Source organism: Rosa chinensis, chromosome 7 (assembly GCF_002994745.2).
Source record: "Rosa chinensis cultivar Old Blush chromosome 7, RchiOBHm-V2, whole genome shotgun sequence".
In the NCBI taxonomy this organism is placed as follows: domain Eukaryota; kingdom Viridiplantae; phylum Streptophyta; class Magnoliopsida; order Rosales; family Rosaceae; genus Rosa; species Rosa chinensis.
Genome location: NC_037094.1, coordinates 54,303,215 through 54,318,487, shown reverse-complemented (window position 1 = coordinate 54,318,487; position 15,273 = coordinate 54,303,215).

The following is a 15,273-nucleotide window of genomic DNA, read 5'->3' as shown; positions in this document are numbered from 1 at the left end:
ATATATACATACGTATTCATGTACTAGCGGCTTCGTGGTGAATCTGTGTTGATGTATTGTGTGTCTAGGTTGGACTGATTTGTAGTTGGTACATCATGGGGTTAGTGGGGAGCTATCTGATGCTCATGAGTACGTGTTTCTTTAAAAGAGAGTTTCGGGGATTCTTTCTTTTAAATGTCCTGGGAGGACTTGTGAATCATATTATATATGTCACAGATGGTGACTAATGGTTGATCTGAGACCAGATGGGTTCTGAAGATCATATGTCACAGATGGTGATAGGTCGCAGATGGTGACCAATGGTTGATTTCGAGATTGGATGGGGTCTGAAGATCATATGTCACAGATGGTGACAGGTCGCTGATAATGACCAAGGTAAGAAATAAGGAATCACGCAGTTAGTCGGGCGAGTGGTTACGATAAGCTAGAGCGCTAGTATGTCTGCCATGGTACCTCATGGATCTAAGTAGGTTACTTATGACTCCTGGGTACGTATTTTGTCCAGGTTGGACTAAGAATCATATGCTATTTGTTAGGTTAACGATAGGTATGATTGATGTGCGTGTGTTTTATCCAGGTTGGATCAATTAATCAGATTTGAATTGTGATGTTAACGATTTAAATGATTTTGTCACGGTGTGGCTTTTGTGTTTTCCTTTTTGGGAAAGAGTATTGTTTTGGGAAGCATGGTATGTTTTCCTTATTCTCGAGTCGAAAGGTTTTCCTCGTGTTGGCGTGAGTTGTGCGGGCTTTTATCCCGTAAATTCGTGTAATTGGTTTTGAGTTACTCATACGAGCTTCATAAGCTTACCGGGTTTTGTTGTGTGGAAACTCGGTGCACTATTCAATGGAATGGTGTAGGGGTTAATCCTGCAGGTCAGGGAAATCGTGGCTGAAGCTGAAGTGGCGCTTTGCAGCTTTACGGTAGGAAGCCATCTTTGTGACTTTACCGTTGATAAGGACTTCCGTTGTATAGTTACTCTGAGGAGCATTTACGTTTTATTTTGTTGTTGACAATTTAATTCGTAAACTCATGTGTTGTGTGACTCTATGGGGCGAGTCAATATAGAATTTGTGGGTTCAGGGCATCAATATGTACTTGCGTTAAAAGGGAATAAGTTTCTAAGTATTTTGTATTGATGGCTGAACATTTCACGCATATATTATTATGGGGTTATATATCGATTTATTGTGTATAAAATCAGGGGCGTGACAGTTTGGTATCAGAGCGTAAGGTACATATTTGGTGATAATCAGTACTATCCGAGTGATGGCCCGTCTGCAGCGGATCCCCATCTGATGCTCTTCAGTATTGATATAATCATTGGGTATGTAGGAGTGTTGGTGGTGGGTTAGAATGTAGAATCGTCAGAGCATTGGTTTGCTCTGTTAGTGAAGTTGTGAACCTAGGTGTTGGTTCTTTGAGTTGCAGTCATTGAGGAATGGGAACCTCTAGATTGAACTCTGGGGGGTGATAAGGATTGTTTTAGGAGAAAACTGTATCCTTTCCTACGAGCTTAGTTGTTAGATTGTTGTAGTCATGTTGTTTGACTTAATGTGACCTCCTGAACTAAATTATATGCAGGGGTTACTATGAATTGTTTTGCTTGTTTTAAATTGTGATCGCCTTGTTTTCTTCTTGATTTGATTGATTGTTGGCTTAATTTGTGTAATGGAACGCTAGTTGAGAATCTAAACATGAGGCTGTAGTCACCAGTTGACTTATGTAGGCACGATATGGAAGATTATGGAATTGATGGCCGTAGGTGTGAGCTATGTGTATATCGTGTCTAGGTTGAGGTGACTGATCACAGATGGTGATCGATATTGAGTCACAGATGGTGACTGATCACAGATGGTGATATATTGAGTCACATATGGTGACTGGTCACAGATGGTGATATATTGCGTCACAGATGGTGACTGATCACAGATGGTGATCGATATTGAGTCACAGATGGTGACTGATCACAGATGGTGATCGATATTGAGTCACAGATGGTGACTGATCACAGATGGTGATATATTGCGTCACAGATGGTGATCGATATTGAGTCACAGATGGTGACTGATCACAGATGGTGATATATTGCGTCACAGATGGTGATCGATATTGAGTCACAGATGGTGACTGATCACAGATGGTGATCGATATTGAGTCACAGATGGTGACTGATCACAGATGGTGATATATTGAGTCACATATGGTGACTGATCACAGATGGTGATATATTGCGTCACAGATGGTGACTGATCACAGATGGTGATCGATATTGAGTCACAGATGGTGACTGATCACAGATGGTGATATATTGCGTCACAGATGGTGATCGATATTGAGTCACAGATGGTGACTGATCACAGATGGTGATATATTGCGTCACAGATGGTGATCGATATTGAGTCACAGATGGTGACTGATCACAGATGGTGATCGATATTGAGTCACAGATGGTGACTGATCACAGATGGTGATATATTGAGTCACATATGGTGACTGATCACAGATGGTGATATATTGCGTCACAGATGGTGACTGATCACAGATGGTGATCGATATTGAGTCACAGATGGTGACTGATCACAGATGGTGATATATTGCGTTACAGATGGTGACTGATCACAGATGGTGATCGATATTGAGTCACAGATGGTGACTGATCACAGATGGTGAGTGATCACAGATGGTGATATATTGCGTCACAGATGGTGATCGATATTGAGTCACAGATGGTGACTGATCACAGATGGTGATCGATATTGAGTCACAGATGGTGACTGATCACAGATGGTGATATATTGAGTCACATATGGTGACTGATCACAGATGGTGATCGATATTGAGTCACAGATGGTGACTGATCACAGATGGTGAGTGATCACAGATGGTGATATATTGCGTCACAGATGGTGACTGATTCACAGATGGTGATATATTGAGTCACAGACGGTCACTGATCACAGATGGTCACAAATGGTGACAAAGGCATGTTATCGGAAATCACGTCCTTGGCCGGACGAGTGGTTACGATGTCAGTCAGAGTTCTTGTCTGTCTGCCAGGATAGTTTATGGGAGTAACGGTCGAGGTTGCTGGAGACTCATAAGTATGTAATTATAGGAGAATTCCAGAGTATTCTTCCTTTATTGTCTCGATGAGACTTGATTTGCTTCTTGATGGTTAAGTTAGCAAATAGAACATTTTCACAGCGGTGATTTATGTTTTCCTTTAGATGGAAAGGTTATGGAGTGCTAGATGGAATCATGGTTGCATGGTTTCCTCAAGCTGATGTGTGTGCGGATAAGAAAGTACCTTATCTAATTCTGCTTGTGTGCTAGAATAATGTGTGATAGTTGTGTACTTCTTTCCATGTGTTGTGTTGTGTTGAGTTTTGTCTGTTGTCTATAGTTAGACTTTTGAGTGTGGCATGTGATGTGATGCATCCTTCATTGTTGTGGTAGTAGAGGGTCTATACCACTTTGATTGTAATTACAATGACAGGTGATGATGTGTGTGCGGGTCAGGTGGGGCCAGACCTTAGCTTGATTTTGTGTTCCCAGGTTGGGTAGACACTTATTAAGTTGTGATGCATAGGTTCGAGGTGAGTTGAAATGAAGGTTTCATTTTCAATTCTTGTAATGCAAGGTTTGCATTATTGATGATGTGATGCAGAAACTGTTGTGATAGCAGGATTCTGGACTCTTGTGTGATCTGTGTGTAATGCTGCAGTCACAAAGTCTTTGTTGGATAGTGTACGAGGACGAGATCCATGAAATGATTGGGTTACCACCGAGCGGTGTGGTAAAGATTCCTAGTGTTGTGATACTAGGTAGGGTACCTGTATCCATTATTGAGCTAGGGTATAGTACAGCGAGGCGAGAACAGGTTGTTGAGGAATGAGAATTGGATGTGGGGATGATTTATACGTACTGTGGGAGTGGTACGTGTAAATTTCGGGACGAAATTTCTTTAAGGGGGGTAGAATGTGATGCCCCGGAAATTCGTATTTATTTTCCGAGGATTTTCCGGAATTTAAATTATGGGTATCGGACGGTTTCATGGCTCGTGGACGGAGCGGAAGTGTTTCGGACGAATTTTTATTCGTAAAGTGTGGAATTAGGGGGGTTTCAAGGTTGACTTTTGATACGTTGAGATTCTCCGAAAACTTCCTTCACGAAAGTTGTAGAGCGCGTCGATACGAGTTTGTGGATATGCGGAACGCGTAAATCGGAGTTCGTATGAGGAAGTTATGGCTATGGAAAGAAGTTTCCATTTTAGTATATATATGGAAAATCAGATTTTTTTTCATTATTCCTCATTTCCTTTTCCGGAAACCGCATTCCCTCTCTCTCTTCTCTCTCGTCCGCTCCCTCAGAGTCGAAGATTTTCGACTGACCCGACCCGAACCCGGCCGATCCGACCCGGCTTTTCCGGCCAACTGCGGCTGTCTCCGGCCGTGAAACTTGGCCAGCAGGGTCGCCTCCTCCGTCTGGTTGTCTCTGTGGTGCTCTCTAGCGCCGATTCATCTCCACGGCGGCGCTGCAAGGTGGTGCAGCCTTGTGTTTTCGGACCCGGCCGGAAAACACAACTCCGGCGACCTCATGACTTCAGGCTTCTTGGGTTGAGTTCAGAACAAGCTCCCTGATCGATCCTTGGTGTTTGTTTCGACCGGTTTACGTGAAAATTCGATCAACTCGGATTGGATTACTGTTCACGGCTTGTGAGGTAGTTTTCGATCCCTTAGGCTTGTTTTCTGACTTCGATCCAGTTATGAAAGTTCACAAGCATGCTTAGATGAAGCTTTTTGATGTTGGGAGTTTTGTGAAATATTGAGTTTTGGCCGGCGGCGGTACGCCACCGCCTGTGGCGGCGTTCCGGCGGTGTTCCGGCCATGTATGGGACTGTTTCTGGTATTATATGTCTTCTACTCGTCGATACGAGCGTTTCGATATATAATATGCAAGTTTTGGAGTTCGTTTGGAATTGTTATGATTTTTGCAGTTTCATACCGATCGATTTATGCTATCCGTGAGGATTTGAGCGTCCGATCGACTTGTGGTTTGGTCACATCGATCGTGGACGTATTCCGGAGACTTTGGGAGGTCTCGGATGTGGTTTTGCCTCGATTGGCGCCACTTTGGGGATTTTAGTTCAAAACGGGGGTTTCGGACTTAAATTGTTTGTGGATTGTTGCTAAGTTGAAACCGTATGTAATTAGGTGCTTGACGATGTAGCATTGGACGGTTGTTTTGTGGTGTGGCTGCCTTGTTTTGTGTTGAAGACGCAGCGGGAGTTTCGAGGTGAGTAATCTCACAAGGTTCATTATGAACGGAATTACCATTATTGTTTTGGCGTTAATTATTTAACTGCAAACTATAGTTGGTATTAATAGGCATTCCTGAGCGAATGACTACGTATATATATATTTACGTGAAATATATATATTCTTGTGGATGATGTGTGATGAATAATATGCATGATGGGTTCATATTATTGTTGAATGGGACTTTTCATAGAAACAATATTGTGGAAAAAGATGTTTTCTATTGTTTGAAAAGCATTGAGTTTGATGTTACATTTTGGAGTCAAGCGTGACTCATTTTAAATGTATTGGTCTTTGTACCAAGGGTCACAGATGGTGAGCAGGGATGGGGAAAGCCGGAACTAGATGGTCGTAACGTTTTTAGGTCAGGTGTGACTTACTTAACGTTGACTTGAGACCAGATGGGGTCTGAAAAACATGGGTCGCAGATGGTGACCAACGGTTGGTTCTAAGACCAGACGGGGTATGAAAACCAAGAGTCACAGACGGTGATGGGTTGCAGATGATAACCAATGATTTATCTGTGTTCTGAGTCTAGTTACCATAGATGTATTGTGGCATTTCTGAGTGAATGAGTATGTGTGTACATATATATATATATTATGGGGTATATATATATACATATGTATTCATGTATTGGTTGCATTTCTGAGTGAATGAGTATGTGTGTACATATATATATATATATATTATGGGGTATATATATATACATATGTATTCATGTATTGGTTGCATTTCTGAGTGAATAACTATGTGTGTACATATATATATATACATACGTATTCATGTACTAGCGGCTTCGTGGTGAATCTGTGTTGATGTGTTGTGTGTCTAGGTTGGACTGATTTGTAGTTGGTACATCATGGGGTTAGTGGGGAGCTATTTGATGCTCATGAGTACGTGTTTCTTTAAAAGAGAGTTTCGGGGATTCTTTCTTTTAAATGTCCTGGGAGGACTTGTGAATCATATTATATATGTCACAGATGGTGACTAATGGTTGATCTGAGACCAGATGGGTTCTGAAGATCATATGTCACAGATGGTGATAGGTCGCAGATGGTGACCAATGGTTGATTTCGAGATTGGATGGGGTCTGAAGATCATATGTCACAGATGGTGATAGGTCGCTGATAATGACCAAGGTAAGAAATAAGGAATCACGCAGTTAGCCGGGCGAGTGGTTACGATAAGCTAGAGCGCTAGTATGTCTGCCATGGTACCTCATGGATCTAAGTAGGTTACTTATGACTCCTGGGTACGTATTTTGTCCAGGTTGGACTAAGAATCATATGCTATTTGTTAGGTTAACGATAGGTATGATTGATGTGCGTGTGTTTTATCCAGGTTGGATCAATTAATCAGATTTGAATTGTGATGTTAACGATTTAAATGATTTTGTCACGGTGTGGCTTTTGTGTTTTCCTTTTTGGGAAAGAGTATTGTTTTGGGAAGCATGGTATGTTTTCCTTATTCTCGAGTCGAAAGGTTTTCCTCGTGTTGGCGTGAGTTGTGCGGGCTTTTATCCCGTAAATTCGTGTAATTGGTTTTGAGTTACTCATACGAGCTTCATAAGCTTACCGGGTTTTGTTGTGTGGAAACCCGGTGCACTATTCAATGGAATGGTGTAGGGGTTAATCCTGCAGGTCAGGGAAATCGTGGCTGAAGCTGAAGTGGCGCTTTGCAGCTTTACGGTAGGAAGCCATCTTTGTGACTTTACCGTTGATAAGGACTTCCGTTGTATAGTTACTCTGAGGAGCATTTACGTTTTATTTTGTTGTTGACAATTTAATTCGTAAACTCATGTGTTGTGTGACTCTATGGGGCGAGTCAATATAGAATTTGTGGGTTCAGGGCATCAATATGTACTTGCGTTAAAAGGGAATAAGTTTCTAAGTATTTTGTATTGATGGCTGAACATTTCACGCATATATAATTATGGGGTTATATATCGATTTATTGTGTATAAAATCAGGGGCGTGACATTTTCAACAAGCCAAAGCTTGTGTTCTTGAGAATGTTCACTCTGAACATTGACTAAGTATCTTCCAACATATGGTCCTGCAATAATGAAGAGAGTTGGAGGAATACGTCCTCAGAATTATGACTTCCTATCAGACTATGGAATCATGTCAGTCTGATTCTTTGAGTGGTATGATAGGGATCTTAGCACTTTCTGGATCTTCGAGGAAGTGAATTTTTTCCTTTCTAGCAGCACTCTGCTGTGTATGAAGTTCTTCAAATTGTGGCCTAGCATTTTCATAGAGTTCTTCAGCTAGTGCAAAGAGAGCTGGGAACATCAGACCACTGCTTCTTTCTTGAAAAGCAAATAGGAGATTATCTAGAATTGCTTTCTGGTGGTAAGCTAGTCTCCTGCCAGTTCTGAACACAGGAGCATCAAATGCTTGAAGTTCATAGTTAAAGACATTGATTACTCCAGTTGGAGTAGGTTTGCTTTTTGGCAAAGCAACAGCCGTCAACGGTCTTGATAAGCCTTTACCGTCTACCGTTTGAAACTCGCTAGCCAATCCTTTACCCTGGGATTGATCAATTGTGGCTAGTCCTTTTGGGCCTAGCAGGAATCTTTTGAGGATTTTTTTTTTGGGATCCTCAGCAATTTCATGTTCTTTCCCAGTTCTTCTGCTTCTGGGATTGCGACCTTCATCGTCGTCTTTCCAGCTAAACATTACCAGTTCTCTGGTCAAGGCGTCTAGAAGATAGTTCTTGTTTCCTGCAATTAATTCAACATTATAATCATATTGGTTAAGAAATAATTGCCAATTTGCTAGTCTTCCTCTATCAGCAGCTTTATCAAGTTTGAAGTTTTTGAAATTCTTTACTCTAGCACAATCTGTACGGACAGTAAAGGGTTTTCCAAGAAAAGTTGGAGAATTTAAAATTGTTTTCTTAACAGCCAAAATTTCTTTTTTCCCTGTGGGATAATTTAGTTCTGCATGGCTGAACTTGCCACTACAAAATTTGCAGATCTTTTCAATGTTAGTTCCAGGCGTTTTTTCCAAAACTACACCGGACCAATAATCATCACTCGCATCTGTTTGGAGGATAATTTCATCATTTTCCTCTGGTTGTTGTAGAGGAGGGAGGTTTTTGCAGAGGCTTTTTATCTACTTCACAATTTTTTCATCATCTTCTGTGAAGTTCCATTTTCTTTTGGAACTTGTTTTAGGAGATAACATTGCTGTTAACCCTGAGATTTTGGGGATGAAATCTCTCCCATAATTTATGACACCAAGAAATCTCTCTAGACTTTTAGCATCAGGAATTTTATCTGGGAATTTCCAGATCTTCTCAAGGATGTGAGGTTGGAGTTTTATCACTCCATTTTTTATGTTTATTCCTAGGAAATCGACTTCATCGAGGATAAAGAAGATTTTCTTTTCTCCTAGGATAATTCAATGCTGAACCATCAGCTTTACAACCTCGTGGAGGTGTTTCATGTGTTCTTCTCTGTTTTTGGAAAAGACAAGGATGTCATCTATGTAGATGACGCAGTACTCCGCAACATGCTTGAAGATGTTGTCCATCTTTCTTTGGAAGATTGAGGGAGCTTGCTTTAGACCAAAAGGCATTACTAACCACTCCTAATGGCCTTGTGGTGTTCCAAATGCAGTGAGAGGAACACTCTCAGGGTGCATCTTGAATTGCCAGAAACCCGACTTTGCATCGAATTTAAAAAAGACTTTAGCTCCTCTGAGCTGGTTGATCAGTACTCTTACTTGAGCAATTTGATAACCGTCTTTGACAGTCTTTTTGTTGACATCTCTGTAGTCAATCACCATTCTAGCTTTTCCTCTGATGTTTTCTGCATGATTTCTCACGTAGAATGCTGGAGCATGATGAGGGCTAGTGGAAGGTTGAATTAATCTCTTGTTCAGGAGATCTTCAATATCTTTTCTGAATTCTTTTTGATCTTCCTCTTTGTATTGAGGAATAGCTTTGACATGACAGATGACATTCATATCATGTAATCTCAATTCACAGACTACTGAGTCTTTTTCCCAAAACTTCTGGGGATCTTCATCGATGTTCTGCTCGAGTTGTTTCTTGATTTTGTCAAGAGTGGGAATTTTCTGAGACTCAAGTTTATTCTGAAAGTGCTTGAGGTTATGCTCATGGATGAAACTAGCTTCTTCTTCTTCTTCACTAGTTTCTTCTTCTTCTTCTTTGGAAGATTCTTCAACAAGTAGTTCATCTTGTTGTTTTATTTGGAGTATGGTTTCAAATTTGGGTTTGTAGGGGGTAAGATCACCACGATTTTGTTGCGATCTCTGATATTGTGTAGTAAAATTTGGTCTGACTACACTTTTGGCTTGAGTAAGCCTATCCGCCCAGAATACCCTTTCTCCTTTTCTGAAGCCTATCGCTTCTTTATCCTGAATAAATCTCTGTTGGAGAATAAAATCATTTTCCAACAAGAAATCTGAGCCTTGGCCTTTAGATTGCCAGACATTGTGGATGATAAATGTTCCTCCACCAATAGTGATATGAACATTTTTTGCTACTTTACTCATTGTAAGATGGCTTCCATCAAATGTAACACCAGTAGCTGTTCTTTTCTTATCTTCTTTCCAAAGTTCTTCTGGAATTGCAAATCTCTTTGCAACTGTAAATCCTGATCCATTATCTACAAAGGCATGTAGATGATATTTTTTGTGATCAGGGAATTTTAGCCCAATCTCTATGTAGTTGCTGTATCTACTAGTAGAGACGACCTTCGATTGTTGAATCTCATTTTCCTGAGCTCATTCCTTTGGAATGAACAATTTACATTCTTCTGGAACAATTTCTGGTGGTTCAACCAGTTCAATAGTTTCATCAATTTTTTCTTCATTGATGATTTCTTCCTTTATGCTTGAGGAAGATGGTTCCATGATTTCTTGGAATAAGGCTTCTACCTTTATCTCTTTTTGTTCAGAGAAATATTCTTCATATTCTTGTTCTACCAATTGGCTGACAAGGCCATTCTTGGTTTTTCTTCTTGCTTCAGCTATGAAGCATTCTTTGTGATAAGTCTTTTTTGACTCTTCACAAAACATAGGGAGACCATCCTTTTCGTGACATAGGCAGTAGTCACAAACGAATGTACCAGGGTTTACTGATAAGAAGACATTAATGATTCTGTCTTACTTTCTTCCCAGTTTTTTATTATTAAAACATTCATCTGTCTGGATTCGAAGTATTCTACTTCAAAATCGGACTCAGATGATTCTTCTTCTTCAGACCAAGCAGAGTAAACTGACCTGTCGTCTTCTTCATCATCATAATAGGCTATTTCGTAGCCTTTCATATTCGCTGTTTCTACTATGAGCTCGTATTTGTTAAACAGAGCTTTAGTAGATCTTTTACCCTTTTCCGGGCATTCATTGGCATAGTGCCCTTCACCTTTACATAACCAACATCTGCAAGCTTTCTTGCTTGGTTATTTATGCTGAGGAGTAGTCTTCTTTTTCTTGAAGAATTTCTTTGTTGGATCTTCATCCTGTTGTTTCTTGTAATTGAAACTTTTCTTGAATTTCCAATCTTTTTCTTGATTACTCTTTTTGAATTTTTTAGAGTAATATTTTTCTTTCTTCTTTCTGTGGAATTTAGACTCGTGACATCCCCAATTGATTGGCATGTCTAGTATTCTGTAACAGAAATTTTCAACTCCTTTGAGTTGTTTCTTGGCCATCTTAGCTCTAAGATTGGCTTTGCATTGTTCTTTTAGTAATTGTCTGATTCTATCGGCAATTCCTCCAACTGAAAATCTCTCAATTGGTTTTTCAGCTATGCTTTCTCTCACAGCTGTTCTCCATGGTTCAGGGAGTTTCCTGTGCAACAGGTTGAATAGATCAATGTTTTCTAGTTCCCCAATTGTACAGTAATATTCTTGAAATTCATTCAAGTGTTCTTCAAAATATCAAATATCTCATGTCACAGATTTTGAGAGCATAGATATTTGATTTGGCTGTTTCTTTAGCCTTCTCACTCAGATTTGAGAGATCTCCACAGAACTGATCGTACAGGGGTACTGCAAAATCATACGGAGATTTTGAATTTTTGATTTCTTCAAGCCAGTCTTTTCCTCTGGCAGTCTCTTTAAAAGAGAAATAATACTTTTTTGCTACTCCGGTGAGAGTAGTTTCATAATACACCTAAAGATCTGGTGCTTCAAATTTTCCAAGGGTTAGAGCAGAAGCCATCATCAGGCTATCAACCCATTGGTCAAGAGTTTTTCTCTTGTCTAGAGCTTTGTCTATATTTAACCAGATACCATGAGAGGAAATTGGTACTCTGGGTATATTGTCCTTTGGGACAAATCTCTGAGAATTTCTTTCTCCATTTTTGCCCGTAGGGGCTTTCTGAAAAGGAAGTTTTACTTTTCCTTTTTCTCTGGTGATGAAAGTTTTGGAGTTTTCTCCTTCTTCCATTTCAATATCCTGATAGGGAAGGAGTTTTCTTTCCTTTCCAGGTTTGAAAATTTTCATTTCTTCGATTAGTTTTTCTAATCGTTCAGGATCTTCGCAGATTTCTGCTTCTTCATAGAGATCATAGAGCTTTTGTGCTCTAAGCATATTGACTGGTCTGTTTAGATCAGCTTCTAAGTCTTCTTCAGTGATGACTCTGATGGTTCTTCAGAGTATTTAGTACTACTAACACTAGCTTCTCTAGTGTTGTAGCTTCTTCTGAGAAGATTCTTGTTTACCTGATATTCTCAGGACATATGTCACTTTTTCTGTGATCGTCGAATTTTAGACTGATATCTCTAGTCTTTCTGCTTTCATAAATTGCCGCTTTGGCATTTTCTGCTGGTTGATTCGGACCAGACAATTTCCATTCAATAGGAAAAGTTACTTCGTTCCAAGTAACCTTGTGAATCTGTTGTGAATGGTTTTTCTGACTGGTGAGGAAACTAGTAGTAAGACCTGGGATATTTGATATCCTGGTTTTAGGTTCTACTGTGGTACTCATCAATTTATAGTATATTCTGTATACTATCGCCAGTTCTTGCATATTTTTTTCATGGATATGTCATCTGTCTTGACTCTCAGTCTCAGACAGTGAGTTGCATCTTTCAAGCTGGTTGAGAAATTCGGGAAGCAGTTGAAATATGTCACTTGATTGCATAAAGATGCTTCAAGGGTTCCCAATAGACTAGCTTGAAAATCTGTTAGTCTATTGTCTTGGAGGACACATAGAACTGAACAGTTTATGCCTTCTCGAGCCAGAAGCTTTGTGCCTACTTGGACTGCTCCAATATGCATAAATTGATAATTTTTTGTTCTTACTCGGGCAACTTCTCCAGGAGTGATCATCAAGAGATCTGTCTCTCCTGTTGTTGAGGGGGTTGTAAATTCCAATAATTTGAAGTGGTGGCTATCCAACACATCAAATTTTCCCCTTTTATAGATTTGTTTAAAATTTAATTTTGGAATTGCGGAGTTTTTTACCTCCTGTTCAATTTCGTTGAATTCGAATTCTTCAGCATTGTGGAGTTGTACTCCTTTCTTTTTCCCGAAGATACTCATCATTTTGACATCTCTTTTTTCTTTTAGGGTTTCATACTGAATACTAGTTTGACTAGTAGATGGTCCAAGAAAAATCATGTTCGGAACAGGATTCTTCTCAAGTTTTTCTAATGGTTTAAATCCATTAGCTTTCTTTTTAACTGTAGGCACTTTCTTGTCCTTCAGTATATTTTTCATAGAATCCAACATTTTTTGCTGTTCATTGATTTTTCTGCTAACACTTGCTACCTTTTCTTCTTCCGTTTTGGAAGTTCCTTGATATAATCTATTTTGTTTTCCAATTTTTCTAATTGGTAGATTATAGCAAGGAATTTTTCTAGATGATCTTGACATCTAGATAATTCTTTCAGCAAGATCTGATGTTTCTCATCAGAGGATTTCAGTAGAGAATTCAACTTCTCTAATATTAAATCTGACATTGTCGCCATTAGGAGAGATTCCCCTTTTGAGCTATTTTACAAGCTCTGATACCAGTGAACTGCGGATCTAACCAATGCTCAAATAATCAAGAGGTTTTTGTTCCTCTTGAAGAGTATATAAGAGATCTTCTATATCTTGTTCAACTTTATAGATTCTTGTTTTCTATAAATGATATCCTAGTAATTAGGAGTTTCTCTGACAAGATTATCTCTAAAGGTTTTCAATTTTCTCAACTTTTCCTTTTCCTTTTTCAATTCTTTGATAGTACTATTACAAAGAGCAATTAACTCAAGCTATCAGCGATCGGAATTATGAATAGTAAAGTGTGCTGTTTACCGTTGAAATAGAGGATGACTGTTAACATCTGCATATATATTTAAACAAATAAAACTCTGATGGGCCCACCACGTTTTATTAATATGCAAACATGAAATAGACAGTAAAGAAAAACTAAACTGGACAACAAAGAAGGGTACTAATGGTAGGAAGTTTGACAAGATGGGTAGGTAGGAAGAAAAGGGAGAAAATGTTGTGTAAAGAGGAAGAAAAATAAGACATTGGGGTGTATGAGAAGTATTTTCATGGATTCGGGGTGTATGAGCATTAACCTCTTTAAAAATTGTCTCTTAAATGAGCGGGTCTTTGGATATATATATATTTTTTCTTTTTTTCTTAAATACTTGTATCTTTGTTAAGAAAAATAACATTAATAACAAAAATTAATATATTTTTGAATCAAACCCAAATCGGGTGCCAATATATTTATCACAACTCAAAGTATTAGTTTTTAGTAGTTTTTTACTGTGCAAGTGATAAAAAAATCTCCTAAATAGATACCAAAAAGCTAAGAGTTAATGGATTAAAATTAATTAAAATTGTCGAGTGCAACGATACATGTGACGAAATTAAATATGTAAAGGCAGATGTAATGGAAACGTACATGAACACAAGTGATTTAGAGTGTAAATGTCAGGAAAGTACAATAAATTTTACCCTATAATGTTACAAAGCCAATCTTTTAATTTAAAAGATTGAGTTTCAAGCCTTGTGGCATCTTAATTTGAGTTCAAGTCATTTGGAAATTCATCTCCAAACTGCACATCAATCATAAGAGATCGACCTACATTTTTCATGTTATCTCTGCCGTGCCATGCTAACATATTGGTTGACATTATTTCAGAGTTTATTCTCGTACTTGGAAGATTTGCTCCTAGACAATATTAACATTTGGTACGGTCCACCAAGCCCAACACAATTCTTTCCCAAACTTAAATCACTGTTATTTGAGTGTTGTGCCTGTGATTGGGAGCGTCAACCTAATATCAAGCAACTAGGCAACGAAGATGGAACACTCCCACATGTAACAAAATTGAAGCTGTATAAAGTTTGGGACATTACGCATATGTGGAAGGAGAACTTCCAACTAGCAGCTGGCCTAATTTTTTCAAGCTTCAAAATTCTATTGGCGAAGTTTTTTAACAGATTAGAGAATCTAATGACATCCGCCATATCGTTTGATAGGCTAAAAACAAGAGCGCAATTTAACCCTGTAAAATATAGTTGTTAGTATAGAATAAGTAGGGATCGTTCAAAATCAGGGATTGAGGGTACACAACTAATCACGTAACAAATAAAGAATTATAGTATAAGTATAAGTATTATTCACAAAAATAAACAAAAGAATAAAAGAATATTGAAAACGTAAAATAGGGGGTTTTTATGTTTTGTAATGCAGAAAAATAAAGTACAATATATAAACAATGCGGGATTTACAATGATATGGATGTGATGTTAAGAACAACTTATCCACCACCACATATGATCAAATCATGATATGCATCCTAATATCCTTTACTAATGCCATGAGAAAATATCAACCAAGAAACAAAGATCAAAGCAACCAATGTCCCTTATTTGTCTTTCCTTTACACAATTAATTTAGCAAAGCACTAAATTAACATATTTCGAAACATGGAATCAAGTGATCAAAGCAATCATATCAACA